Below are 27,242 nucleotides of genomic sequence, written 5' to 3'. Positions count from 1 at the left end.
GAATCTTCTCGTCGCCAATGTTAGGTCTGTGTATCTTGATGTTGTGTCCTTCAATAATTAGACAAGAGATTGCAGGGAACAATCAACAGGTGTTTACTGAATGAGGGTTACTCTAGAACTAACTGTACAGGTCCCTACTCAGGGTTTCTATACAGGTGTGGTCACTGCCGGTACTACAGTATACAGAAGCTGTAAAAAGTAGTTCTCTCCCTTAAAGGTACATACATTACAATTTGGACCGTTGGTGGTGGCTGCGCAAGTTGAGCAGCAGCATGAAGAATTCCACTGTGGAATAAGAACATAAGAACATAAGAACATAAGAAATAGGAGCAGGAGTAGGCCAATCGGCCCCTCGAGCCTGCTCCACCATTCAATAAGATCATGGCTGATCTGATCCTAACCTCAAATCTTCTATCACTCTGCATCCACCCGAACCCATGTGATCTCCCGGGAGAGGCGAAAAACCAGATAAAGACCCAATGGCCAATTTGGGAGAAAAAAATCTGGGAAATTCCTCTCCGACCCATCTAGGCGATCGAAATTCTTCCAGGAGATCACTCTGTCCCTATATTTTCTACAGTACTTACCTTCTGTAAAGGCGATCTCCACCCCAGCCAGGAACAGGAATAAAACCATCTCCTGAAATCTAACAGAATTAGAACACAGTAGGAGCAGAACAAGGCTACACGGCCCCTGGGCCCGCTCCACTACCCACAGGGCCATGACCATTCCGAACCCAGACTCATGTCCAATTTCCTGCCCGCTCCCCGTAACCCTTTATTCCCTTTACTTCTAGGAAACTATCTATTTCTGTTTTAAATTTATTTAATGATGTAGCTTCCACAGCTTTCTGGGGCAGCAAATTCCACAAACCTACCACCCTCTGAGTGAAGAAGTTTCTCCTCATCTCAGTTTTGAATGAGCAGCCCCTTATTTTAAGATTATGCCCCCTAGTTCTAGTTTCACCCATCATTGGGAACATCCTCACCGCATCCACCCGATCAAGCCCCTTCACAATCTTATATGTTTCAATAAGATCGCCTCTCATTCTTCTGAACTCCAATGAGTAGAGTCCCAATCTACTCAACCTCTCCTCATATGACCACCCCCTCATCCCCGGGATTAACCGAGTGAACCTTCTTTGTACTGACTCGAGAGCAAGTATGTCTTTTCTTAAGTATGGACACCAAAACTGTATGCAGTATTCCAGGTGCGGCCTCACCAATACCTTGTACAACTGCAGCAATACCTCCCTGTTTTTATATTCCAACCCCCTAGCAATAAAAGCCAACATTCCATTGGCCTTCTTAATCACTTGCTGCACCTGCATACTAACTTTTTGAGTTTCGTGCACCAGGACCCCCAGATCCCTTTGTACTACAGTACTTTCCAGTTTCTTGCCATTAAGATAATAACTTGCTCTATGGGAGAGATTGGGTAACAACACCCATAGGACTATAATGGGAACTCACAGGGGGTTGAGTGTCTGTTGGGACAAATGGTGGGAACCAGATGAGGGGGTCTACATCTGTATGTGGGGTTCAGAACACGCTTGCCCCACAGGCATCTCCATCTTTTTCCAAAGACAGTGGCAGGATGCTGGACAAGGAAGGAGGTGGGACGTCAGCACACGGGCGTGCGGCGTCCCATACTCTCAGATCCCAGTAAATGCCACGGAGCTCATCACCCGACCCCGCAAGCCCCTGCCCACAGTTCCAGTAGCTAAAGCCCTCAAGGAAGGGTGCCCCACCATGACAAAGGGACCCGGGAACGGATTGGTATTGGTACCCACAGGTCAGGTACTGTACCAAGGGGTCCACTACGCAGTGGCTTCGGTGATTTTAAACCTCACCGAGGTACGATTGCCAGCGTGGTGCCCCAGGGAAACGGAGCAATTATACCAGGTCCTGTTAACAAACATGTTTAAACAGTTTTACGAATTCGACTTTGCCGATGTCGACAGAGCCGAATTGTACACCACACCACATGAGGTCTTGGACAGAGTAGGGAGACAAAGAAGGGGTGCAGTAAATGATATTTTCACAGCTTTTAATACAGGAACTTCCGTCATCAACACACTGGATGATGTGGAGCTGCAAACCCAGATCAATGGTTTGAAAACACAGTTAAGAAAGATACTGACTGACGAGAATAAGGTAGTGGGTTCTGAGTTACACGAGGACCAGGCCATGACACTACACTTAAAAGAGATAATAGCTGAGCTGGAGAAACACGCCAGAACGGTAAATGCCCTCATTAGGGAGGATTGGAATGCGTCCGATCAGGCGGCGCAGAACGAAGCTTGCGTGCTATATGGGGCGTGGTTACTGGGCATGGGCCGCGGTAATCTGGAGGATTTAAAGCAAAGTTTAGTCCCCTCCTGGATCAGCAACATTGGAGTCATTCGTGGGGGTGCGCACATTCGCTACACAGGGGTCCCACCTTACATCATTCGATGGGAGCATGCAATGATGGGTACCGACCTTTCGGGGTTCCAGAGCCGGGGAGCACACATCATCCTGTGTCCCCAACACTTGAATGCCCATTCAAAACCACAGTGCGGGTTCAGAACTGCTGGTGCGAAGCCTATAAATTGCACGATGGAGGCAATGGCACAAGGCCATGTGCCCCCACAGGTGACATATATAGGAGGTGGGACATATTGTGTCACCACTACAGCGCCCCACTATCAAAATGGACAACATGGTTGGTGTCTGGTTAGTGACAGCAGCATCTGTTTCAAGCCCAGGGCAGAAGTTCAAGTGGCCCAAGAGCGAATTGTCCCCATCCCTGAACCTTCCACTGTTCACATCACTGTTAAAGAGAATTTCACCGATCTCCAGCGATTCGTTGCTAATTTTGGATGTCATTCCCCCTCTCCCTGAACACCTCACCAAGATATTAAAAGCCATTGTTGTTTCACAGAAACACTTCTACACACTGGAGCAGAAGATTTAGAGATAGGGGCAAACATATTGGATATAGTGACCCCACCGTGGTGGGACCTGTTCACTAATATAGAAGTCCCTTCCTGGATTAGGATAGCCTCCCACATTCTTGTAGTGTCCCAGGTTGTCATTGTAGTTTATTTACTGTTTGTACACTGTAAAAAGGTCAAACATTCGCAACAGTATGAGAATAGAGGGGAATGGAGGGAGCATTATGTGCAGGTAGAAGAAGAGACACCCGTTTAGATTTTGCTGCTTTGTATAAAGTTAAAGTTTTCCCTCCCTCCTCTATATTATTTTTGATATGTATTCATGTGCATTTTGAATTTTTCGTGTGTGTACTTAATTTTATTACTGAAGCTTTATTAGATGTGATGTTATTATTAGAAGGTAATATGTATGCACTAGGTGATGTAGGGGTATAAGGCCCCCCTCCATGCCTGGAAGTAAGTTGTTAGATTTTAACTCCAAGGTATTGCCATCTATAGATGGTTAATGTACACTAGATTTTTCTGAAATGGGAAATGCATGTGTCATGGGGTCATAGATAGGTAAATACTGGGGATCGTTAGATTGTGGAAAGTCAGAAAATTTTGCTCACCCAGAATTATGATACTTCAAGCAAGTTACAATATCATCAGCGGGGAGTGTAGGATTCACAAAATTGGACTTTGTATTAATAAGGGTCAAATGGCAGAAGAGGCTGCGATTTTTAAGACTGTTTTAAAAGAAGCCCAGAAAAAGGGGCATACAAAATGGCCACCATACCATGTGACCAGCTTATTGGGACACTTTAAAATGGTTCCTGCGCAACCTCAGACAGCTTTGTGGATTCAACCCACAGTAAGTTCTGGAAGCCGTTTCTGAGAGAACGAAACCAGACCCACACGTATACATATGGATTAGATGCAGATCCAGTCAAGATCGGCCTGGAGACAGAGGCCATCTAAATGTTGACCCAGACAAAAGGGGACAATTTCATATTCATGAGAACAGCACCCAGAACTAGATAATGAGATCAGCAGGACATTAAAAACAATGAAGGTCATTCCAGACCAGAGATGGGCCTTTACCGGCCATCGAAAACATTTTAAAATATAATAACTACCCTGCTGTGCTCCCAGCCCGCCAAAAGTTAAACAAAGACTAACCTGATTTGGGCAGGAGACGGAAGCTTCTGGAAGAAAGGTATATCTGGAAGACTTTTCGGCAGTTGGGGCAAGCTTGAACACAGACAAAGTTACGGAGAGAGAACAGGTTGGTGAAGAGGAGTCGCTACGGGAGAAGATCAGCAAACTCCTCTCCACCATCGGAGGAGGAAGAAGAACCAAGCCAATATCAAGAAGGCCATTTCGAAGCCGGTGTCCCGCCCCGGGGAAACACATCGGGAGATCATCGACCATCCCCGGGCCGTTGCCGGAACGGAGGCCATCGACCCAACTTGGGAGAAGAAACAAAAAAATAAAGCCCCAAGAGAAGAAACCTTCCAGCCACTCCGGCTCAAAAAGAGACAGTAACGAACCAAGGAAATCTATGGGAGCCAGCCCAAGGCTCCTCTGACCAGGGTCGAGCCGACGATCCTCGACCCCGCCGACATCCAGGCCCACCGGTGTCCAGCCACCCCTGACCCCCACCTCAGGAGAGAGGTGTGGCGCAGCTCGCAGGGGCTCCACGATCCACGTGGAGACAGAAAGCCTGAAAGGATCAAACACAGACTTGATTTCAAAACCTTGCACTTCCTAGTGGGATTGGGGAGCGTGGTTCTGGCCCTTCACAATCAGATCTAGATAGGTTTAATAAGCGTACAATTAACATGAGTTGTTGTCCCTCGATGTTCCGTGTGTTTCCTTATTTCATGATCATCTTTGTAGAGTATAAGATGCCTGTATTTGCCTTAGTTAGTACTGTGTCAATATGATTTGTTTTGTGTTTTTCCCTCCCATGTACTCTCTTATCTGCTTGCATTTGATTTGACATTTTTCCTTATGCAATAAAATTTCATTTTGTTTCATCAAACTTGGTCTTTAAGAGTTTTCTCTACATTGTAGTTCCTGCCCCAAAGTCCATAGCATAGAATCTAAGGGGCGAGTGGGTCGAACCACTCAAGGTTTTACTGTGCAAGAGAGAGAGGCCTCTAGAGAGAGAAACCTCAGAGACATCTCTCAAGGAAAACCCCTTACAATGAAAGTATGGTGAAATCAGTGATGTGCCCGGGTTGGATATTGACAGTGTGATGAGATTAGTGTTGTATCTGGTTTGGCCATTCACAACACATTTGAGATCAGTGATGTCTCAGGTTTGGATATTCATAGTGTGGGTGAGATCAGTGATGAATCTGGATTGGCCATTCTCAGAGCAGTTGAGATCAGTGATGTCTCAGGTTTGGATATTCACAGTGTTTGTGAGATCAGTGATGCCTCAGATTTGGATATTCACATGTGGGTGAGATCAGTGATGTTTCTGGTTTGGATTTTCAAAGTGTTGTGAGATCAGTGATGTATCTGCTTTGGATATTCACAATGTAGGTGAGATCAGTGATGTATCTGGTTTGGATATTCATAGTGTGGTGAGATAAGTAATGTATCTGGTTTGGATATTCACAGTGTGGGTGAGATCAGTGTTGTCTCTGGTTTGCATATTCATTGTGTGATTAGATCAGTGATGTCTCTGGTTTGGGTATTGACAGTATGCTGAGTTCAGTGATGTCTCTGGATTGGATATTGACCATGAGGTGAGTTCAGTGATGTCTCTGGATTGGATACTGACAGTGCTGTTGTGATCAGTGATGCCTCTAAGTTGATTATTCACAGTGTAGGTGAGATCAGTGATGTAGTTGGTTGGATATTTACAGTTGGTGAGATCAGTGATGTATCTGGATTGACCATTAACAGTGCTGGTGAGATCAGTGACATCTCAGATTTGGATATTCACTGTGTGATTAGATCAGTGATGTCTCTGGTTTGGATATTCACAGTGCTGGTGAGATCAGTGATGTCTCTGGTTTGGATATTCATTGTGTGATTAGATCAGTGATGTCTCTAGTTTGGATATTGACAGTGTGGTGAGTTCCGTGATGTCTCTGGCTTGGATATTCACATTGTAGTTTAGATCAGTGATGTCTCTTGTTTGGATATTGACAGTGTGGGTGTGATCAGTGATGTCGGTGGTTTCAATATTCACAGTGTGGTGAGACCAGAGATGTATTTGGTTTGGATATTCACAGTGTGGGTGAGATCAGTGATGTCTCTGGCTTGGATATTGACAGTGCAGTTGAGATCAGTGCTGCCTCTGATTTGGATATTCATTGCGTCATTAGATCAGTGATGTCTCTGTTTTGGATATTCACAGTGTATTGAGATCAGTGATGTCTCTGGATGGGCCATTCACAGTGTAGTTGAAATCAGTGATGTTTCTTGTTTGGATATTCACAGTGTGGTGAGATCAGTGATGTCTCTGATTTGGATATTCACAATGTGGTGATTTCAGTGAAGTCTCCAGTTTGACTATTGAAAATATGGTTAGATCAGTGATGTCTGTGGTTTGGAAATTCAGATAATGGCAAGAGCAGTGATGTATCTGGATTGGATAGTCACAGTGTAGTTGAGATCAGTGATGTCTGTGGTTGGTTATTTACAGTTGGTGAGGTCAGTGATGTCTCTGGTTTGGATTTCATAGTGTGGGTGAGAGCAGTGATGTCTCTGACTTGGATATTCACAATATAGGTGAGACCAGTGCTGTCTCTGATTTGGATATTCACTGCGTGATTAGATCAGTGATGTCTCTGGTTTGGATATTGACAGTGGAGGTGAGATCAGTGATGGCCAATCAAGATACATCACTGATCTCATTACACTGTGAATAATCAACCCCGAGACATCTCTGAACTCACCACACTATCAATATCCAAACCAGATATGTCACTGATCTCACTACACTGTGAATAATCAAGCCAAAGGCATCACTAAAACAATCACTGATCTCACTCACACTGTGAATATCCAACCCAGAGACATCACTGACCTCACCTACATAGTCAATATCCAAACTAGAGACATCAGTGATCTCACTTACACTATGAAAATCCAACCCAGATACATCATAGTTCTCACCAATACTGTCAATACTCAAACCAGAGGCATCACTGATATCATCTGCACTGTGAATATCTAAGCAGAGAAATCACTGATCTCTCCTACACTTTAAATATCCAAACCAGCAGCATCACTGATCTCATGAACATTGGGAATATCCAACCCAGATACATTACTTTTCTCAACTACATTGTGAGTATCCAAGCAGAGACATCACTGAACTCATCACACTATCAATATCCTTCTGGTTTGGATATTAACAGTGTGGGTCAGATCAGTGATGCCTCTGGGTTGGATATTGACAGTGCATTTGAGATCAGTGATGCCTCTGGGTTGATTATTCACAGTGTAGTGAGATCAGTGATGTATCTGGATTTGACATTCACAGTGTAGTTGAGATCAGTGATGTCTCTGGTTTGGATTTCATAGTGTTGGTGAGATCAGTGATGTCTCTGGTTTGGATATTCACAATATAGATGAGATCAGTGCTGTCTCTGATTTGGATATTCACTGCATGATTAGATCAGTGATGTCTCTGGTTTGGATATTGACAGTGTAGGTGAGATCAGTGATGTCTCTGGTTTGTATATTCAAAGTGCAGAATGAATCAGTGATGTCTCAGAATTTGATATTCACAGCGTCGGTGAGATCAGTGATATCTCTGGTTTGGCTATTCACAGTGTGGGTGAGATCAGTAATTCTTTAATTTGGATATTGACAGTTTGGTGGTATAAGTGATGTCTCTGATTTGGATATTCACTGTGTGATTGAGATCAGTAATGTCTCTGGTTTGGATAGTCATAGTGTTGGTGAGATCAGTGATGCCTCTCGGTTGATCATTCAAAGTGTCGTGAGATCAGTGATGTATCTGGATCGGCCATTCTCAGTGTAGTTGAGATCAGTGATGTATCTTGTTGGATATTTACAGTTGGTGAGATCAGTGATGTCTCTGGTTTGGATATTCATGGTGTGGGTGAGAACAGAGATGTATCTGGATTGAATATTGACAGTGTAGGTGAGATCAGTGATGTCTCTTGTTTGGATATTCACAGTGTAGTTGAGATCAGTGATGTGTCTGGTTTGGATATTCACATTGTGGTGAGATCAGTGATGTCTCTGTTATGGATATTCTCTATGTGGTGATTTCATTGACTGTCTCAGGTTTGGCTATTGAAATTATGGTTAGATCAGTGATGTCTCTGGTTTGGATATTCAGATTGTTGTGGAAGCAGTTATGTATCTGGATTGGATATTCACAGTGTAGTTGAGATCAGTGATGTCTCTGGTTGGTTATTTACAGTTGGTGAGATCAGTGAGGCCTCTGGTTTGGATTTCATAATGTGGGTGAGATCAGTGCTGTCTCTGATTTGGATATTCACAATATAGATGAGATCAGTGCTGTCTCTGATTTGGATATTCACTGCGTGATTAGATCAGTGATGTCTCTAGTTTGGATATTGACAGTGTAGGTGAGATCAGTGATGGCCAATCCAGGTACATCACTGCTCTCACTACACTGTGAATAATTAAGCCAGAGGCATCACTTAACTCACCACACTATCAATATCCAATACAGGTACGTCACTGATCTCACTACACTGTGGATAATCAAGCCAGAGGCATTACTGGAACAATCACTGATCTCACCCACACTGTGAATATCCAACCCAGAGACATCACTGACCTCACCTACACAGTCAATATCCAAACTAGAGACATCAGTGATCTCACTTAAACTATGAAAATCCAATGCAGAGACATCACCGTTCTCACCTATACTGTCAATACCCAAACCAGAGACATCACTGATACCATCTGCACTGTGAATATCTAAGCAGAGAAATCACTGATCTCTCCTACACTTTAAGTATCCAAACCAGAGGCATCACTGATCGCATGAACACTCGGAATATCCAACCTGGAGACATTACTGATCTCACCAATGTTATGTTCATAAATAAATAGACATTTTCATTACAAACAGCTAGCTTAGACCTAGTCATTTATTCAGCCATTTGGACTAATATACAGCATGCATCTTGACTACTGCCTTGTGGGTAGCCTACTCTTATATACATACAGCTCTACAGCTCCACCTAGTGTACCATTCTAGAATGACAGGTTACTGATCATTACATCCCCCTTTCTTTGAGGTTAAACAAAATCAATATCAATCAATCATAACGACATAAACATCTTCACAACAGTCAATACATTTTCAATATAGTTTTCTTTGTACTCAAAGATTAAGTCTATCAGGCTTCTTTACTTCACGTGTGGATCTTCTCAGCACGGGTAAGTCTGATGTTTTTTCATGAGAGCCTGTATGTGTGTTTGTGTTTGATTCTTCTGGTGGTGATTGACAAGATTCAGTTGCGGCATTGTCATCGATTTGCTCTTGGATAGTTTCTTGTGTTTTCAGGAGCGAACGGCGGTTCCTCCTGGGAATCTGCCCTTCCTCAGTTCTAACAGTGTATGACCTTGGTCCTACATCCTCAAGAACTGTAGCTTTCCTGTTCCATGCATCTGGATCCTCAGTCCTGACAACATCATCCCTTGTCAATGGTTTCAGAGTTTTGGATGACTTGTCATAGTATGATTTCTGTTTCAGCTTTAACAGTTGATGTCTCTGTCTCAGTTCCTTACTCTGCTTTTCTTTTGCACAGCAGGGTAGTGTGGTACGCAACTTGCAACCCATTAGGAGTTCAGCAGGTGAAGAACCAAGGTCTAAAGGTGAGGCTCGGTAGCTCAGCAGGGTGAGATAAGGATCAGACTTGCTTTCTGTTGCTTTCTTCAGTAGCTGTTTGAGAACTTGAACGCCTTTTTCTGCCTTACCATTCGACTGAGCATACAAAGGACTGGATGTGATGTGCTGAAAGTCATACTGTGCTGCAAACTGTTGCCACTCCTTACAGTTGAAGCACGGACCATTGTCGCTAACGGCAATCCTGGGAATTCCATGTCTGGCAAAGATGGATTTAACATGCATTATGACACTGCTTGCTGCTGTGCTTGAGAGCAGTGCCATCTCAGGATAGTTAGAATAGTAGTCAATCACTATTAGATAGTCTTTACCATTCAAATGAAAAAGGTCCATACCAACCTTTTTCCATGGTGCTGTTGGTAAGTCAGCTACTATTATTGGTTCCTTTGCTTGTTTGTTTTGGTGTTTCTGACATGTCTCACATTTGCCTATCATGTTCTCAATGTCCTTATTTATGCCAGGCCAATAAACAGTGTCTCTTGCTCTCCTTTTGCATTTTTCAATTCCGAGGTGTCCCTCATGAATCCTTTTGAGCATGTCTTGACGTAGAGCCTGTCGAATGACTATTCTGTTCTGTTTTAGTAATAGTCCACTTGCGACACTCAACTCTGACCTAATGTGAAAGTACTTTGGACAGGAACCTTTTGGCCAACCATGATGAATGTTCTCTATTACTGTTTGTAACACTGTATCTTTTACTGTTTCTTCTGCTATTTGCTTTGATTTTGTGTCTGACACGGGCAGCGCAGCAGTGACCATACTCACATGAACATCCACGTCTTCCTCAGTAGAGCTCACATGACTCATTGTGGGTGCTCGGGATAGTGCATCTGCTAACACTATGGCCTAGAAATTCAGTGGCCTGCGCCACCAGTTTGCACCCAAAGAGGGCTTTTGCGCCACTGTGCAAACCTACCACGATATTTAGCGGGGCGCTAATGGCGGCGTTAGCCAGTAGCGCTGCGTCGCCACCGATGACATCATCGGTGTGCGCAGCGCCCCGCTATCGCCCCGCTGGCCATATTTGGTTGCTGCCGCCTTCCCTGCGCCGGCCGCAAACAGCGACCGGTACACGGGGCCTACCTGTGCCGGTAGTGGGGCGAGTTAAGGTGGAGGTGCGGCCGGCCGCTTTTTCGGCAGCCGCCTGCCCGCACCTCCGTCCCCGGCCTCCTTCACCACCCCCCTCGCAGCATTGCCAGCTGTTTCCAGAGAGCCCGGCACTTCTCCTTGGTGCCGGGCTCATTTGCCGGCACTCGCGAGTGGGGATCGCGCTGTTGCAGGCACCTCCCCCTTAAGACTGAGAGGAAGGCCTGCAGTACCGCAGGCTGCTGTGCCGCAGCGGGTGGCGCTGCGGCACTTTGCACGCCGATATTCAGTTTCAGCGCCCCAAGCGGGGCGCCGAAACCCTTGTTTAGCGGCTGGCTTCCACTTGGGGCGCTGAAAGTGAATTTCCCGCTGGTGCAAGTGGCTCCGCGCGCAGCGGTAATTCTGGCGCCCAGGCGAGCTGGGCGTCCCTAACTGAATTTCTAGGCCTATGTGTTTGCCTGGCGTGTAGATCAGTTCAAATTCATATCTTTGCAGCTTCATCATGAGTCGTTGAATCCTTGGAGACATCTCATTCAGGTTTTTTTTCATGATGGCAACCAGTAGCAGTGGTCTGTCTCAACTGTGAAGGTGGGAAGTCCATATATGTAGCCATGAAACTTTTCTAGTCCAACTGCCAAGCCTAGACATTCCTTTTCAATCTGGGTGTATCGACACTCAGAAGCAGTCATAGACCTGGAGGCATAGGCAACAGGCTTCCAATCTTCACCCTCTGCCTGTAGCAAGACCGCGCCTAGGCCATCTTTTGATGCATCCATTGACACTTTGATTCTCTTTGTTGGGTCAAAGAAGGTGAGTACAGGTGTGGTTGTCAGCACTGTTTTGAGGTTCATCCACTCTTGTTCATGTCTTTCTGTCCATGTGAACTCATTTGTTTTATGTAGCAGGTCTCGCAGACAGGCTGTCTTGGCTGACAAGTTAGGAATGAACTTTCCAATGAAGTTTATCATCCCCATGATGCGTAGCACTCCTTTTTTGTCAGTGGGTTGGGGCATTTGAGTATGGCGTTTACTTTTTCCATATCTGGCTCTATTCCTTTACCAGATAGATTATCTCCTAGGAAGGTGACTTCCTGGATGCCAAACTGACACTTGGCTTTGTTGAGCTTTAGTCCATTCCACCGTATGCTCTGTAGCACTTTAGTCAGTCTCTCATTGTGTTCTTTCAGTGTGGAGCCCCAGATGATGATGTCATCAACATAGACCCGAACTCCTTCCAGATCTTCAATTATGTGTTCCATCACTCTATGAAAGATTTCAGATGCAGATATTATCCCGAAAGGCATTCTGAGGAGACAATACCTGCCAAATGGTGTGTTGAAGGTACAGTATTTGGTGCTTTCTTCATCCAGTTTTAGTTGCTAAAATCCTTGTGAGGCATCGAGCTTTGTGAAGTATCTGGCACCTGACATTTCACTGGTGATTTCTTCTCGCTTGGGAATCTGGTAGTGTTCACGTTTTATGTTTGCATTTAAGTCCTTTGGATCCATGCATACTCTTAGATCATTGTTCTTTTTCTTTACACATACCATGGGGTTAACCCAGTCTGTTGGCTCTTCGACTTTCCTGATGACTCCTAGTGTGGTCATTCTGTCCAGTTCATTCTTGAGCCGGTCACGCAGGGGTGCTGGAACTCTCCGTGGAGCATGTACCACTGACTGGGCATCCTCCTTTAGCTGGACCTTGTAAGTGAATGGTAGAACTCCAAATCCTTTGAACACATCCTGGAAATTACTCACTACAGAATCCACTGAGTCATCTGGTCTGCTTATGGCACAGTTTATACGGTAGACTCTCTTGACCAGTTCTAAGTCCTCACAAGCTTTGTCACCTAGTAGTGAATCAAGTCCTTCAGCCACAACAGAAAACATGAGATGATGCACTTTGTCTTTGACTGTCACTTTAAGTCTGCATACACCTAAGCTATCTATTTTCTGTCCATTATAGTTCTTCAGTAGTCCTGACTTTTTCTGTATTTTGGGATTTTCTTTCATATTGTTAATGTCACTCATACTGATTAAGTTTGCTTTTGCCCCAGTGTCTAATTTCAATGTAACTAATGCTCCATTTACCTGCAGTGACATTATCCATTTGTCCTCCTTTACTGCATTAACTTTATGTTCAGCATTGTCCATTCCTGAGGGCTGCACATTTTCTGTATCCTTTTTGATATTGTCACATGACACCATTCCTACAAAAAGTGTCCTCAATCACATTGACTTGTTGCCCTTTCTTTGTTTTTACTTTTGAAAAGCATTGTTTGGCAAAGTGATTCTTTCCATGACATTTTGTGCACATTTTTCCAAACGCTGGGCATTGTCGTGACTGGTGTTTGTAACCACAGTGTTTACAATTAAAAGTTCCATCCTCCGATTGCTTTGCATTTCTGTTCTGCCCACGTTTCTTCCCTTTGCAGGACACAGCACCGACAGCAGCACTATCACTTACTACAATCGCATTATTATTAATTTCACTGAAAGTCTTCGCGTGCTTTTGAGCTAGCTCACTGGCTTGGCAAATTTTCACAGCATTTTCCAATGTTAGTTCGGTTTCTCTCAACAGACGTTCCCTGACCTTTTTATCATGAACACCAAACACAATCTGGTCACGAATCATGGATGATTTCAGCTCAGAGAAATTACATGTCTGTGCTTTCAGTTTCCGATCGGTCACAAAGCTATCAAAAGTCTCATTTTGCTGCTGTGTTCGTGAACGGAACACGTACCTCTCAAAGGTCTCATTCTTTTTGGGAGAACAATGTGTATCAAACTTCTTTAGCACATCGTCCATTTTATTTCTGTTCTCCTCTTGATCAAAGACAAACGTATTGAATACCTCTATCGCCTGCGGGCCTGCAACCATGAGCAGCAACGCTATTTTCCTTGCGTCTGGCTTCGTACCGAACCCGATGGCAGCAATGTAGAGTTCGAATTGTTGTTTGAAAGTCCGCCAATTTCAGTCGACATTCCCCATGAGTTTCAAACCCTCCGGTGGCTTCAAATTCTCCATGTCATGTTTCACAATAATCAGCAGATTTTACCACTTCTGGTACCATGTTATGTTCATAAACAAATAGACATTTTCATTATGAACAGCTAGCCTAGAGCTAGTCATTTATTCAGCCATGTGGGCTAGTATACAGCATCCATCTTGACTACTGCCTTGTGGGTAGCCTACTCTTATATACATACAGCTCTACAGCTCCACCTAGTGTACCATTCTAGAATGAGAGGTTACTGATCATTACAACCTACGTTGTGAATATCCAATCAGAGACAACACTGAACTCACCACACTATCAATATCCTTCTGATTTGGATACTCACAGAGTGGGGGAGATCAGTGCTGTCTCTGGTTTGGATATTCACAGTGTAGTTGAGTTTAGTGATGTCTCTGGTTTGGATATTCACAGTGTGGTGAGATCAGTGATGTCTCTGATTTGGATATTCACAATATGTTGATTTCAGTGATGTCTCCAGTTTGGCTATTGAAATTATGGTTAGATCAGTGATGTCTCTGGTTTGGTTATTCAGATTGTGGTGAGAGCAGTGATGTATCTGAATTTGATATTCACAGTGTAGTTGAGATCAGTGATGTCTCTGGTTGGTTGTTTACAGTTGTTGAGATCAGTGATGTCTCTGGTTTGGATTTCATAGTGCGTGTGTGATCAGTGATGTCTCTGGTTTGGATTTCATAGTGTTGGTGAGAACAGTGGTGTCTCTGGTTTGGATATTCACGCATGATTAGATCAGTGATGTCTCTGGCTTGGATATTGACAGTGTAGGTGAGATCAGTGATGTCTCTGGTTTGAATAATCAAAGTGCAGAATGAATCAGTGATGTCTCTGATTTGGATATTCTCAGTGTCGGTGAGATCAATGATGACTCTGGTTTGGATATTCACAGTGTGGGTGAGATCAGTGATGTCTCTAGTTTGGATATTGACAGTGTGGTGAGATCAGTGATGTCTCTGGTTTGGATATTCATTGTGTGATTGAGATCAGTAATGTCTCTGGTTTGGATAGTCATAGTGTTGGTGAGATCAGTGACGCCTCTCGGTTGATTACTCAAAGTGTCGTGAGATCAGTGATGGATCTGGATCAGCCATTCACAGTGTAAACATAGAAACATAGAAGATAGGAGCAGGAGTAGGCCATTCAGCCCCTTGAGCCTGCTCTGCCATTCAATGCGATCATGGCTGATCATCGAAATTCAGTACCCTGTCCCTGCTTTCTCCCCATATCCCTTGATCCCTTTAACCTTAAGAAATATATCCAACTCCTTCTTGAATATATTTAATCAATTGGCCTCTACTGCCTTCTGTGGTAGAGAATTCCGCAGGTTCACCACTCTCTGGGTGAAGAAATTCCTCCTCATCTCTGTCCTACATGGCTTACCCCTTATCCTTAGACTGTGACCTCTGGTTCTGGACTCCCCGACCAATGAGAACATCCTTCCTGCATCTAGTCTGTCTAGTCCTGTTAGAATTTTGTAAGTTTCAATGAGATCCCCTCTCATTCTTCTAAACTCCAGCGAGTACAAGCCCAATCGACCCAATCTCTCCTGATACGTCATTCCTGCCATCCCAGGTATCAGCCTGGTGAATCTTCGCTGCACTCCTTCCATGGCAAGAACATCCTTCCTCAGATAAGGCGACCAAAACTGCACACAGTACTCAAAGTGTGGTCTCACCAAGGCCCTGTACAACTGCAGCAAGACATCCTTGTTCCTGTACTCAAACCCTCTCGCTACGAAGGTCAACATATCATTTGCCTTCTTAACCATCTGCTGCACCTGCATGCTTACCTTCAGCGACTGGTGCACAAGGACGCCCAGGTCTCGTTGCACTTCCCCTTCTCCCAATCTATTGCCATTCAGATAATAACCTGCCTTCTTGATTTTGACACCAAAGTGGATAACCTCGCATTATCCACGTTATATTGCATATGCCATGCTTCTGCCCAATCACCCAACCTGTCCAGATTATACTGGAGTTTCTCGGCATTCTCCTCACAACAGACACATGCCCACCCAGCTTTGTGTTGTCTGCAAACTTGGAGATATTACATCTAGTTCCCTCGCCTAGATCATTAATATATATTGTGAATAGCTGGGGTCCAAGGACCGATCCCTGTGGTACCCCACTAGTCACTGCCTGCCACTCGGAAAAACAGCCATTTATTCCAACTCTTTGCTTCCTGTCTGCCAACCAGTTCTCTATCCAAGTCAATACCTTGCCCCCAATCCCATATGCCTTAACTTTACATGCTAATCTCTTATGCGGGACCTTATCGAAAGCCTTTTGAAAGTCCAAATACACCACATCCACTGGTTCTCCCTTATCTATTTTACCAGTTACATCGTCAAAAAATTCCAGTAGATTATTCAAGCACGATTTACCTTTTGTAAATCCATATTGTCATTGTCCGATCCGGTTACTGTTTTCCAAGTGCTCTGCTATTACATCTTTTATAATGGACTCTTGCATTTTCCCCACTACCGATGTCAGGCTTACTGGTCTGTAATTCCCCGTTTTCCCTCTACCACCTTTTTGAACAGTGGGGTAACATTAACTATCCGCCAATCCATGGGTACTGTTCCAGAGTCTATCGAATTTTGGAAGATGACCAGCAATGCATCTACTATTTCTAGGGCCACTTCCTTAAGTACCCTAGGATGTAGATTATCAGGCCCTGGGGATTTATCGGCCTTCAATCCCATCAATTTCTCTAACACCATTTCCCTACAAATACTGATTTCTATCAGTTCCTGCCTTTCATTAGACCCTATGTTTCCCGACATCTCTGGGAGGTTATGTCTGTCCTCCTCTGTGAAGACAGAACCAAAGTATGTATTTAATTGGTCAGCCATTTCTTTGTTTCCCATTATAAATTCCTCTGATTCTGACTGCAAGGGACCTATGCTTGACTTCACCAATCTTTTTCTCTTCACATATCTATAAAAGCTTTTACAGTCAGTTTTTATGTTCCCTGCAAGCTTACTCTCATACTCTATTTCCCCCCTCTTAATTAATCCCTTTGTCCTCATTTGTTGAATCTTAAACTGCTCCCAATCCCAGGTTTAATTGTTTTTCTGGCCAATTTATATGTCCTCTCCTTGGATCTTATGCTATCTCTAATTTCCCTTGTTAGCCACGGTTGAGTCACCTTTTTTGTTTTATTTTTATGCCAAACTGGGATGAACAAATTCTATAGTTCATCCATGCAATCTTTGAATGTTTGCCATTGCCTATCCACCGTCAACCCTTTGAGTGACATTCCCGAATCAATCCTACCCAACTCACGCCTCATACCATCGTGTTTCCTTTATTTAAATTCAGGACCCTAGTCTCTGAGTCAACTACTTCATTCTCCATCTTAATGAAGAATTCTATCATATTATGATTGCTCCGACCCAAGGGGCCTCGCACAACAAGATTGCTAATTACTCCTTTCTCATTACATATTACCCAGTCTAAGATGGCCTGACCTCTAGTTGGTTCCTCGACATATTGGTCCAGGAAACCAGGAATTCCTCCTCCACAGTATTGTTACTAATTTGGTTAGCCCAATCTATATGTAGATTAAAGTCACCGATGATAACTGCTGTGCCCTTATTGCTTGCTTCTCTAATTTCCCTTTTAATGCCATCCCTGACTCTCCATCTTAATGAAGAATTCTATCATATTATACTGTTTGGAGGTCTATATAACACTCCCACTAACGTTTTCTGCCCCTTGGTATTTCTCAGTTCAACCCATACAGATTCCACATCATCAGACCTAATATCCTTCCTTAAAATTGTGTTAATCCCCTCTTTAACCAGCAATGCTATCCCACCTCCTTTTCCTTTTTGCCTACCTTTCCTGAATATTGAATACCCCTGGATGTTGAGTTCCCAGCCTTGGCCACCCTGTAGCCATGTTTCCGTAATACCAATCATAGCATATTAGTTTACCTCTATTTGCGCAGCTAATTCATCCTCCTTATTACGAATGCTCCTCTCATTAAGACACAAAGGCCTAGAAATTCAGTTGGGTTCACCAGCCACTAGCGCCTTAAGAGGGCGAGAAGTGGGGTGCTAAGCATCTAGCGACCGGGTGATGCGCGATCTGCGCCTCTTGCAAAATTCAGTAACGATTTAGCGGCGGCGGAAAACCTTTGCACGCGCTCAGCTGCGCGCGCAGATCCTGATGTCTTTTCATGGTGCAACGCCCTTTGTGCGCCCCGAACTGGAAATTCAGTAGCGCCGGCCTATTGTGCATCTGGCGCCCCCAGCGACTGGTAAAGGGGAACGGTTCCCAGTCGCTGCGGGGCACAGGGAGCGCTAATTAAAGGGGACTCCTCCTGCAGTATAAATGTCAGCCATTTTGCTCCACTCCTTCTTTGTGAGACACTGATATTTGGAGAGAGACAAAGGGAGAGAGCTTTCTGGTTTGAATCAACACTCGCTCAGGTACTTCTGGCTTCAGGCCAGAGCTTTGCACTTGTAATTAACTTTCAGTGCCATAGCATTAATTTGATGCATCTAATGGGGGCTGCAATGGGTGCAAAAGTTGGCTTACTGCATTGCATTCAGAGTGCTCAGAGACGCCGTCAGAGACTGCCAGTCATGGCCAGATGGAGAAGGGCCAACAGGCGTCGGCACAGGAGGCCTTACCCACCCAGGGTATACCGCCAGCAGTTCTCATATCTGAACATGTCTGAGGAGCAGTGTGTTCGGAGGCTGCGATTCAGAAGGGAGGTGGTCACAGAGATCTGCCACCTGCTTCAGAGAGTTCTGCAGCCACAGCTGAGGAGCAGGACGCCTCTGTCGGTGGCAGTGAATGTGACGGTGGCTCTCAACTTCTATGCCACCGGCTCCTTCCAATCCGCTACTGGGGACATTTCCAAAATCTCCCAGTTTGCGGTACATTGCTGCATCCGCCAGGTGACCAATGTCCTTTCAGAAGGAGACGTCAGTTCATCTCCTTCCCCATGACCCTCGACAAGCAGCAAGAGCGTGCTATGGGCTTTGCAGCATTAGCGGGCTTCCCCGTGGTGCAGGGCGCCATTGACTGCATGCATGTGGCTTTGCGGGCACCTCTGGAGTATGCCGAGGATTACCGCAACCGGAAAGGCTACCATTCACTCAACGTGCAGTTGGTGTGTGACCACAGGCAGCTCATCCTAGCTGTTAATGCCCACTTTCCAGGCAGCAGCCATGATGCCTTCATCCTGCACCAGACTTCTGTGGCAGACCTTTTCCAGGCACCGCCTCACCCACGAGGATGGCTTCTCGGGGACAAAGGCTATCCTTTGTGCACCTGGCTGATGACCCCGCTCCATGCGCCAAGCACCCCTGCAGAACAGCGATACAATGACAGCCATCAAGCAACCAGGAACATCATTGATCACATAATCGGCATGCTCAAGCAACGGTTCCGCTGTCTGGATCATTCCGGGGGAGCCCTACAGTACTCGCGTGAGCAAGTCTCCCATTTCGTTGTCGTGTGCTGCATGCTGCACAACCTGGCTATCCGCAGGACTCAGCCACTGCCAGCAGACATTGGAGGACCACCAGAAGAGGAGGAGGAAGAGGAGGAGGACCAGGATGGGAGGGAGGCAGAAAGTGCAAGGGCCGTCCGTCTGTGGCTTATTGCAACTCGATTCTAGGCCCCCTCTCAGGGAATGGCTTGTGCCAATGAAGGAAGATGGATGTAGCTGCTCCGCAAGCCCTCAGCTGATCAAGACAACCAATACTTCCAAAAGCAAACATGGACAATGCGATTAAAGAAAATTTTTTACTCTTATATCTCTGTGCCCTTCCCGCATGACAAACTAATTCAGAGAAACCCCCCAAACAAAAACACACCAGTCTCGGCCTTTATATAAAAAACAAACACACCAGTCTCGGCCTTTATATAAAAAACAAACACACCAGTCTTGGCCTTTACATAAAAAACAAAAACACCAGTCTCGGCCTTCATATAAAAAAGAAATACAACAGTCTCAGTCTGTTTATAAAAAAGAAATACAACAGTCTCGGCCTGTTTATAAAAAACAACAAAATTGGCCAGACCTTCTACTTTTTCACCTGCGAGGGTGATCCGTCTCGCTTCCAGGCATGGCCCCTACCCGCCCTGCAGCTCCTCCTCAATGGGACCCCAGTGGCTGCAACGAGGCTGGGGGAAGGCTGTTGAGGGTTAGTTGGTGAGACAGCAGATGCCCTTGGGGGTTGGCCTGGACCAGCTCTGGGCCTGGAGGGGCCGGCTGCGGACTGCTCCAACTCAGCTTGGGCGGCAGCAGTCTGTCCTACGGGTGGTGGCAGCTGCAATGGAGGAGTGACAGTGTTGGCTGCAGGAATGCTGCCAACCTGACAGAGCACAGGCACTCCCTGGTCGGCTGATTCACTGGCACTCACATGGGCCAGCACTGCAGCATGCGCAGCAGTCTGCTGAAGCACAGACTGCTGGGCTGCTGCGGCACGGCGAGTGCCCTGGCGATGCCTGGCCGAGCCAGCGAGTGTGGCAGCAGTTAGTGCCCGTGTGGCCCTGGTCTGTGTCTGGATGACACCAGCCAGTGAATGCACGGCACGACTGAGCACTTGGCTGGAGGCCACCTGTGCTGGCGCGAAGTCATGCAGACTCCTGGCCTGTGCTGCCCCGAATTCCTGCACACTCCTTGCCAGTGACTCTATGGAGTCAGGCATCCTTGCCACTGCAGCCATGAGCTCAGTGTGTCTGCGCTCAGCCTGGGTGCCCATTTCCGCAAGGAGCCGCACCTCCTCTGCGCTCACTGTAGCAGGACTGGAGGCCACACTCTCCCTCCGGGGAGAAGGCCGCCGAGCTTCCCCACCCCTCCCGCGTTGCTGCATCCCGCTGGTCCCCGGAGCGTCACTCTCCTCTGACACTTCCCCCCTGCGCCCCTCCAGGGAAGACATGTCCCCAGCATAGCCATGGGCTGCCTTGGCCGAGGGTGTCCCTGATGGGGCGGCTTCCTCTTCCTCCTCCTCTAGGTCTGAGTCTGACACAGTACCAGCTTGAGGGGCTGCCTCCTCACCTGGCGAGCCACCATCTGAAAGCAGGAAGGCACAAGAGTTGCTTTAAAGTGAGGACATGACGGCAGCGAGGGAGGCATGCGTGCTGCTACGCACTGCATTGGTTCGATAGAGGCAAAGGATGCTGGCATGAGGCGCAGGTGGAAAGAGAGAGGTCAAAAAGGTGAGGACCTTACCATTGGTGCCCAGAACAGGGTCGGCATCTCCAGTCGCGACGGGGCCAATCAGCCGGCCTGCCATGATCTGCTCCACTCGCAGCTCTAAGTTGCTGTGCTGCTTAATGTCAGGACGGCCTCCCCCGGTCTGGCGCTGCTGTCTTCGGTTGTGCGCCAGCTTGCCCTGCAAGAGAGAAGACGGCCTCTAAGTACAGTGTGAAGCCCTGATCTTGCCTGTACAGCCTCCCATGGTGGAATAGCCCTGACAGTGTGAAGCCCTCATCTTGCCTGCACAGCCTCCCATGGTGGAATAGCCCTGACAGTGTGAAGCCCTCATCTTGCCTGCACAGCCTCCCATGGTGGATTAGCCCTGACAGTGTATAAACTCCTGAATATGCAAGTGCTTTTCATGACAGTCCCATAGCTGCTGGATGAGGGCTGGGCAGTAGGGTTTTCACATCCCTTTGGCCATCAACTGAGGAGCACATGCAGGGATGAGGAGGATACTGGAAAGGGTACTCACCCTGACAACCCGAGTGAGGTTGTTGAATTTTTTACGGCATTGGAGGGGAGTCCTGGCAACCACGCTGTTGGAGGCGACCCTGCTTGCCACCTCCCTCCAGGCATTCCGATATTCGGAGAGCAGTGGCCTCCTGCCACCTTCAGGGAACAGAACATGGCGCCTGCGCTCAACTGCGCCAACCAGCACCCTGAGGTCACCCTCGCCGAAGCGCTGCACTCTCTCCCTTGGCTTCTCCATTCTCCTGGGCATGGAGCAGATGAATTAGCACTGTTCAGGCCTTCCCTCAGGGCTGCAGTGTGCAGGGCGTGGCAGCCAAACAATTCCACCCTCCCCCTTTAAGTGCTGACCGGCGCCTGACTGTCTGCCTTCAATCAATAACTCGCCACACCTGCGCTGCGCTGCGCCCGCCCTCGGTTGTAGCGCCCCGGATCGCCGGCTTAGCACCTTATGATACTCATGCATCGCCTGCTTTAGCGCTGCAGCAACCTCTTGGGGCGATGCAACTGAATATCGGCGAAGGTGGCGCTAAGTTGCGCCGGCCGCAAAGTTTTGTGACCGCCCGGTTGTAGCGCACAAACACGGCTATACCGAATTTCTAGGCCAAAGTTTTCAGGCTTGTTATTTTAACGCTCTTAGATCTTTCAGAATTATTATTTACTGTGGCCATATTTGATTTAAACCCTTGGGCCTAGAAATTCAGTATAGCCACGTTTGGGGCGCTACAGCATGGCGTTTGCTAACTTTTGCGCCCGGCGCAACCTAGCGCCACCTTCGCTGATATTCAGTTGCATCACCCCAAGAGGTTGCTGCTGCGCTAAAGCAGGCGATGCACGACTATCATTAGGCGCTAAGCCGGCGATCCGGGGCGCAAACACCGAAGCCGGGCGCAGCGCAGGTGTGGCGAGTTGCTCATTGAGGGCAGACAGTCAGGCACCGGTCAGCACTTAAAGTGGGAGGGTGGAATTGTTTGGCTGCCATGCCCTGCACACTGCAGCCCTAAGGCAAGGCCTAAACACTGCTTCTGGAACTGCTCCACGCCCAGGAGAGTGGAGAAGGCCAGGGAGAGAGTGCAGCGCTTCGGCGAGGGTGACCTGAGGCTGCTGGTTGGCGCAATGGACCGCAGGCGCCATATCCTCTTCCCTGAGGGTGGCAGGAGGCCGCTGCCCGCCGAATATCGGAAAGCATGAAGGGATGTGGCAATCAGGGTCACGTCCAACAGCGTGGGTGGCAGGACACCAACCCAATGCCGGATAAAATTCAACGACCTCACTCGGGTTGTCAGGTTGAGCACCCTTTCCAGTATCCTCCTCATCCCTGCATGTGCACCTCACTTTATAGCCAAAGGGGCCTGAAAGCCCTAATGGCCAGCCCTCATCCAGCAGCTATGGGACTGTCATGAAAAGCACTTGCACATTCAGGACTTTACACACTGTCAGGGCTAATAGACCATGGGAGGCAGTGCGGGCAAGATCAGGGCTTGACACTGTCAGGGCTAATCGGCCATTGGAGGCAGTGCGGGCAATATCAGGGCTTGACACTGTACTTAGAGGCTGTCCATTTTCTGTAAGGGATTTTTAGATCGCAGAGGTTTCTCTCTCTAGAGGCCTCTTTCTCTTGCACAGTAAAACCTTGAGTGGTTCGACCCACTCGCCCCTTAGGCCCTAGACACTGGAACTTTGATGCAGGAACTACAATGTAGAGAATACTCGATAGGCCAGGTTTAATGGAAATGAAATGAAATTTTATTGCATAGAGAAAAACGAATCAAATGCAGGTCAATAAAAGGTACATGGGAGGGAAAAACAAATTCATAATACATTACTAACTGAGATAGATACAGGCATATTATACTTTACAAAGGTCATCATGAAATGGGGAAACACACGGAACATCGAGGGACAACAACTCATTGTTAAAATTACCCCTTAGATGCCCATCCCCTAAGCCTATCTAGATCAGATTGTGAGGGGCCAGAAACATGCTCACCAATCCAGTTGGGAAGTACAGAGTTTTGGAACAGGTCTGTGGTTTGATCCTTTCAGGCATCCTGTCTCCACGTGGTCATTGGGCTGTAGGAGCAGCGGGCTGCTCAGGCTGATGGCTCCTCTGCTTCAGCAAGGCGAGCGGACACTCAACTCGTTCACAGCTCGTTTTTCTCGGTGCTTCAGCCCACGCTGTGGTAGGGTGTTTCATCCTCTCTTCTTCTCCTCGATTTTCTTCTCGTTTGGTAGCGGCCCCGGGGTTTTTGGTCGATGATCTCCCGACGAATACCCCGGAGGCCGAACGCCAAACTCGGACCACCTTCTTGACTCGGGAATGGCCGAGGCGTTCCCGCTACTGATTCTCTCTCTGGCTACGAGGTTTTAGCGTGCCAACTTCCTCATGGATCTCCGATGGATCCCCAATGTCAACGACTATCTGGGCGCTCAATTCTTCAACCAGCCGTCTCCACCCGCGGTGCTGTCTTTTCCCCGGGATCCCCAATTATACTTCTCAATCGAGGCCTTATCTCCCGCCTAGATCAAGGTTAGTCTTTGTTTAATTTTTGGCGGGCTGGTATCACAACGGGGTAGTTATTATATTTAAACTGCTTTCGGGATGGCCGGTGATGGCCACCTCTGGTCTGGAACGACCTTGTATTGTTTTGAATGTCTTCTTGATGTCTTTAATGGGTCTTTGATGCTCCCCTTATGAATATAAAACTGTTTCCCTTTGTCTGGGTAAACATTTAGATGGCCTTTATCTGCAGGCCGATCTGACTGGATCTGCATCCAATCCATATGTATGGGGTACTGTCTGGTTTCATTTTCTCTGAAACGGCCTTCCAGAACTTACTGTGGGCTGAATCCACAAAGGCTGTCTGGGGACTGCAGGAACCATTTTAAAGTGTCCCAAAAGCTGGTCACGGGGTCTGGTGGCCATTTTGTGTGCCCCTTTTTCTGGGCTTCTTTTAAAGCAGTCTTTAAAAGTAAAGGCCTATTCTGCCAAGGGGCCATTAGCTGACAATATTAATTTTGCGGATCTTACAATATTCACAGTGTAGGTGAGATCAATGATGTGACTTGTTTGAATTTTCACTCTATGGTGATTTCAGTGATATGTCTGGGCAGGATAATAAAAGTATGGTGAGATCAGTAATGCCTCTGGATTGGCCATTCAAAGTGTAGGCGAGATCAGTGATGTCTCTGGTTTGGATATTCACAGTGTGGGTGAGATCAGTGAGTTCTATGGTTTGGATATTCACAGTGTGGTGAGATCAGTGAGTTCTATGGTTTGGATATTCACAGTGTGGTGAGATCAGTGATGGCTCTGGATCGGATATTGACAGTGCAGTTGAGTTCAGTGATTATTCATAGTGTAGTGAGATCAGTGATGTATTTGGATTGGCCATTCACAGTGTAGTTGAGATCAGTGATATCTCTGATTGGATATTGACAGTGTAATTGAGATCAGTGATGCATCTGCTTTGGATGTTTAAGGTGTAGGAGAGATCAGTGATTTCTCTGCTGATAGATTCCTAGTGCTGATGAGATCAGTGATGTCTCTGGCTTGGATATTGTCAGCATACCTGAGAACGGTGATGTCTCTCATTTGGATATTCACATTGTAGGTGAGATCAGTAATGTTTCTAGTTTGAATATTCAGTGTGTGGTGAGATCAGTGATGTGTCTGGGTAGAAAATGCAGAGTGTAGGTGAGATCAGTGTTGTCTCTGGCTTGGCCATTCATAGTGTGGGTGAGTTCAGTGATGTCGTTGCGCTGAATATTCACAGTGTGGGTGAGATCAGTGATGCCTCTGCTTTGGATATTCACAGTGTGGGTGAGATCAGTGATGTCTTTGGTTTGGATATTCACAGTGTGGTGCGATCAGTGATGTCTCTGGTTTGGATATTGAGAGTGCCGTTGAGAACGGTGATGTCTCTGGTTTGGATATTCACAGTGTGGTGAGGTCAGTGATGACTCTGGTTTGGATATTCACAGCGTGGAAGAGATCACTGATGTCTTTTGGTAGGATATTGAATGTATGGTGAATTCGGTGTTGAGCCTGGGAGGGATATTCACATTGTAGGTGAGAGCAGTGATGTCTCTGGTTTGGATATTCACAGTGTAGGTGAGATCAATGATGTGTCTGGTTTGGATATGCACAGTGTAGGTGAGTTCAATTATGTGACTTGTTTGAATTTTCACTTTATGGTGATTTCAGTGATATCTCTGGGTAGGATAATGAAAATATGGTGAGATCAGTGATGCCTCTGGATTGGCCATTCACAGTGTAGGTGATATCAGTGGTGTCTCTGGTTGGATATTAACAGTGTGGTGAGTTCAGTGATGTCGCTGTGTTGGATGTTGCCAGTTGTTGAGATCAGTGATGCCTCTGTTTTGAATTTCAAAGAGTGATGAGATCAGTGATGTCTCTGGTTTGGATACTCACAGCGTGGTGAGATCAGTGTTATCTCTGTATTGGATATTTACAGTGTGGGTGAGATCAGTGATGTCTCTGGTTTGGATATTGAGAGTACAGTTGAGATCAGTAATGTCTCTGGTTAGATTCACAGTTTTCGTGAGATCAGTGATGCCTCTGGTTTGGATAGTTAAGGTGTAGGAGAGATCAGTGATTTCTCTGCTGATATATTCATAGTACTGATGAGATCAGTGATGTCTCTGGTTTGGGAATTGTCAGTATACCTGAGAACAGTGATGTCTCTCGTTTGGATATTCACATTGTAGATGAGATCAGTGATGTTTCTAGTTTGAATATTCAGTGTGTGGTGAGATCAGTGATGTGTCTGGGTAGGATATTCACAGTGTAGGTGAGATCAGTGTTGTCTCTGGCTTGGCCATTCATAGTGTGGGTGAGTTCAGTGATGTCGCTGCGCTGGATATTGACAGTTGGTGAGATCAGTGATATCTCTGGTTTGGATATTGACAGTGTTGGTGAGATCAGTGATGTCTCTGGTTTGGATATTCACAGTGTGGGTGAGATCAGTGATTTCTATGGTTTGGATATTCACAGTGTGGTGAGATCAGTGATGTCTCTGGTTTGGATATTCACAGTGTGGTGAGATCAGTGATGTCTCTGGTTTGGATATTCACAGTGTGGTGAGATCAGTGATGTCTCTGGTTTGGATATTCACAGTGTGGTGAGATCAGTGATGTCTCTGGTTTGGATATTCACAGTGTGGTGAGATCAGTGATGTCTCTGGTTTGGATATTGACAGTGCAGTTTAGAATGGTGGTGTATCTGATTTGGATAATTCACAGTGTGGTGAGATCAGTGATGGCTCTGGATTGGATATTGACAGTGCAGTTGAGTTCAGTGATTATTCATAGTGTAGTGAGATCAGTGATGTATTTGGATTGGCCATTCACAGTGTAGTTGAGATCAGTGATGTCTCTGGTTTGGATATTCACTGTTTGGTGAGCTCAGTGATGTCTCTGGTTTGTATATTGACAGTACAGTTGAGATCAGCGATGCCTCTGGGTTGATTACTCACAGTGTGGTGAAATCAGTGATGCATCTGAATTGGTTATTCATAGTGTTGATGAGATCAGTAATGTTTCTTGTTTCGATATTCACAGTATAGGTGAGATCAGTGATGTCTCTGGTTGGATATTCACAGA

Source organism: Somniosus microcephalus, chromosome 6 (genome assembly GCF_052327205.1).
Source record: "Somniosus microcephalus isolate GS21.2 chromosome 6, FLI_Smic_1.0, whole genome shotgun sequence".
Classification (NCBI taxonomy): domain Eukaryota; kingdom Metazoa; phylum Chordata; class Chondrichthyes; order Squaliformes; family Somniosidae; genus Somniosus; species Somniosus microcephalus.
The sequence above is the reverse complement of the archived record's forward strand: the minus strand, read 5'-3'. Positions refer to the sequence as shown.